We start from the raw sequence: 4199 nt of genomic DNA, 5'->3' as shown, positions 1-4199 counted from the left end.
TTGCTGGGCTGGGTGAACAAATAATTTCACATCAATCAGGCCCATTTATATTTTCTAAGAAATCCCAGCCCATTTGCACTTCCTTGAAATACACGTATTAGGTGGGCTCGTTATATATATAATGTTATGTTAGAAGGAGCAATTAATATCAAAGAATAAACCGGAGAGGCACATTATATATATATATAAGTAAAAAATTAGGGAGTTATTGCTCAAAATAAAAATGAGCGTGTTATTATTAAATTGGCCCTTAAAATCTTCGCAAGCTTTTGTATGCAATCACCAGGATTTTCCTTGCCTGTGAGTCAAAAACAACCAGGATTTTCCTTGCCAACTTTCGTTAAACATTTACTTTTATAAGTTAATAACACGTGGGATGTCTTTATAATGTATATATAAGTCTCTATAAAATGTATGTTAATAGTAATAATATAAATATATATAATGTTGTTAGAAGGGAAAATATAAATTGGACACATCATTATTATTCTTATATATAGATAAATAGAACAGAGACATGCGTTTTATACCCCACCGTAGGCATACTAACAAGTTCACACACAAATACAATAGAAAAGGTAAAATTCGTATCAAACTCAGGTTCACAGGACACGTTCATATTCATAGCCAACATTCACTATCAACAACTCAAAAGATTCATACATACACAAGCTCAGCATATCTATGCATCCAAATGATTGATAGATCACATGACAATATTCAAACATAATTCACAAAAGATTCAGATATACACATGTTCAGTATGTTTATGCATCGAAATGATTGAGATCACAGCCAATATGATCCATGGACGAACTTTAATTACCTAGGGTACAGACTGGTAAATGGTGTTCAATCGGAGGTACTTCTTGCTAAAATTAGTTCTTGTACGAGTAAACTTTCGAGTACATAAGAGGGAGCACAGACAATCTGAACTTTGCTTGTAGGTTTATCCTCAAATAGTGGCCTCATGCCGAGGGAGGTTTGAGCAACTTGGCCACTACTTTCATCCAACTAGTTTACTGGCTCATCTTGGTCCCGTATCTCGCCAAAATTCTACATTGCAGACGAGAAAGGAGGCGGTTGAGAAAATGAACCACCCAATTTTTTTGTGCAGATCAATTGAAATGGAGCATCCTTAGCGTGCATACTGATTAAGTGCCAGATGAATATACGCATCAACCAACTTGTCTGGAATCTTTAGACTCCATGCCATATAGTTCGCTACCATATGTGCTGATAACCAAAAGGCACAAGTTGGGACCAAAGACTGGACTGCGTTTTTTTGGGCTATGCACCAAGTAATATTTTTGGCGTTCACTCTACTAATACATGGAGTTTGACAATTGGTTGATGCCGATTGATACCCGAATGAATAGAGGTACTTCTTCTTGTCAACATCGATGCTTGTCTGAGTGAACTTTGGAGTACATAGCAGCAACATAAGTACCTGTCCATCTGATCATTTTGTGCATTTCTACTGAGATCACCCGATGTAATGATTTTCCTGCGAGTTTAGGCTCCAAATTACTCCTTTATGAAATCGACAAACAGTAGCACAATACCGAATTACCAATACATATGACAGGCACAATAATCAGGATAAAGACCAGTACCAACCTGTGTGAGGTAGCATATCAATTACTATTTCCTTGGACTGGAAGCCGAGATAAGCCAAGCGACTGACAGCAAAGGAAGAAAGGAAGCCGAGATTAGCGACTGGCACGAAAGGACGGAAGCTGTCAAGGCAATGAAGCACCCAAAGTTTTTGTGCAGTTCCACCAAAATCGAGCATCCCTGTTGGCACATATGTTGAGAGAGTGAGATTACTGTAATAGTGGGACTACTTGATGAAACATACACTAACAAATAGAAGCACCCTCATTATCTTAATGGGTAAAGTTAGCAACATAGTAGTCTAGCTTAAAGAGAGGTATTAGTTTATTTAATCAGTGCCAATTAGCTCAACACTCAAAGCATTGCCATTTATCATAGGTTGCAAAACTTTAACGTGCAAAGATAAAGGAGTTTCTCATGATAGTAGCACGATACAAATAGTGATGGCAGCAAACTAATATGGATGAAGGCCTTAGGCCCGTACCAACCAGAGAAAAAAGCTTATTCCTATAGTACCATAAGAGATGATAAAGCACTCACTGGAATCACACAATAGTATATATTTTTGTGCACTTGAAATGTATGGTTGAAATCACTCTTGTTTACCAGTGCTGAGATTATATCGAAAGATTATCAAGAACTTCCAACAGAGTTAAAGCACTGGCTGGGATACAGTTCATCGTATTGTCTTGTGTAGTTCCACTAAAATGTATGATTGGCACAACATGATCCCTGTTTGCACAAGTAGGAAGAAGGTGAAACCTTCATTAGCTTAGTGAGAAAGGATAGGAAGACATTAGCATATTCCTCAAATAGTAGCATCAAATTCATGATCGACAATACGCAAAACATTGCCTCATTGAACCAATGGCAATAAATTGACATGCAAAACAATAGCACTATTATGTCATGACACTAATAATATTCCCTCCCTGCTCCACCACATGATTCAAACATACACACGTACATGATTCAGCATAGGGTCCTACTAAAGATTTGTTTAACTCCAACAGGAAAATTAAGCAGTAATAAATTAGTGGTACTTAAGTACTCCTAATTAATTAAGTGAGACAACAGAAGTGGAAGGCTCCCAAGAGGATCATCTCACATCTAAGGTAGTCGTTGTCGGAACCCTTGAATGGCCTCGAATGAGGCCTCTGGCTTCAGCAAGATCGCCTTGGCACTGTTTATTCTTCTTCTTCTTCCTCTTCATGCTCTGTTTCTCTTTCTCCTCACCAGTTGGTGAAACCAAGTACATGATTGGCGTTCTAATTCAGAATTGGTTTTCTCAGTGAGGGAGTACAAGTGTACTAGTAAAAAATAGACTTATTTTCTCATGGCAGTCGGAAAATAGAGATGAACACATGCATTAAATATCATTCTTACCTAAAGGAAGGTTATGGCGCCAATATGGATGATGAGGATTGGAACACAGATCTCCCTTTGTGCAGTTCCACCGAAATGAATCAACTATTCCATTCTGACATTCTAGTTAAACAGCACAAAAGTCACTTCTTTTAAGAAGAGTTTTGTGCAGTGCACCAAAAGGTCACAACAGCAACTAGGTGAATTGGATATCCCTGTTTGCACAAAAAGGTACAGAGGAAACAGTCAGAGTCTCAAACAATTACAGGCAAAAACATTTGGCTAAACTTGTCATGGCTTATAACAGTGGCATGGCTTCATTTTTACCAGTGACATTAGATTAAGAACAGCTAAATATTTGGTATAAGGGCATGGGACAGTGGGTGCACTAGCACTCCAGCACCATGTATGTAAACAGGGGCATAAAGTGGTGATTCATAGTTTGTTGCCCTGAGAAACAAACATCCAAGAAACATATCTGGGTTGGTCCCATTTTTTTAACTCTAGCCACCTACTCCTATGTGTGGATAGCAAATCTAGTCGTGGTCATACCACTGTGTACAGCATTAACCCTATATTTCCCTTTTCGACCAAGAGACCGGTTGGATGACCAATCTGTACTACTTTCACCCCCTTTCCTTCCTGTTTGTACCAAGTCCGATGTACATACTAAATTCCCCCACCGCCACTTTATTTCTTGTTCGAACCAAGAACTCCCTTCATCCGGAATTACTTGTCATCAAAATGGATGTGTCTAGAACTAAAATACATCTAGATATCCATTTCAATGACAAGTATTTTCGGACGAAGAGAGTACAAGATTCGACTCCATGAAGTAGCTTTACCTCTAACGATAGAAAAAAATAGGTGACGTTGGACCATCCGATCGAGAGGGGCTTAGAGGTAGAAAATGATGCACATGCAGCGACATAGCAAGCTGGGGAAGTAGAGCTAAGGCGGTTTCGAATGAAGATATACCTGAAGGTCATCGGGATGTGGATAGGTGGGCGGCGGGAGGCCGGATCCGCCCATAGGCAAAGACGAAGGGATCGGAGGACCTCCCGCGCCGGCACTCGGCCAGAGATAAAGGTGCGGCCGGCAGTGGCTCTCCTCCCTCGCTTTCGACGACGACCTAAACACTGCCCCTCCTCCCCTTCACCGGCGGAGGGGGATACGTCTAGATCTGTAACCAGCGGTGAGGATAGAAAGCCAGTGTT

Source organism: Triticum aestivum, chromosome 2B, assembly GCF_018294505.1.
Source record: "Triticum aestivum cultivar Chinese Spring chromosome 2B, IWGSC CS RefSeq v2.1, whole genome shotgun sequence".
In the NCBI taxonomy this organism is placed as follows: Eukaryota; Viridiplantae; Streptophyta; class Magnoliopsida; order Poales; family Poaceae; genus Triticum; species Triticum aestivum.
Note: the sequence above shows the minus strand (reverse complement) of the source record.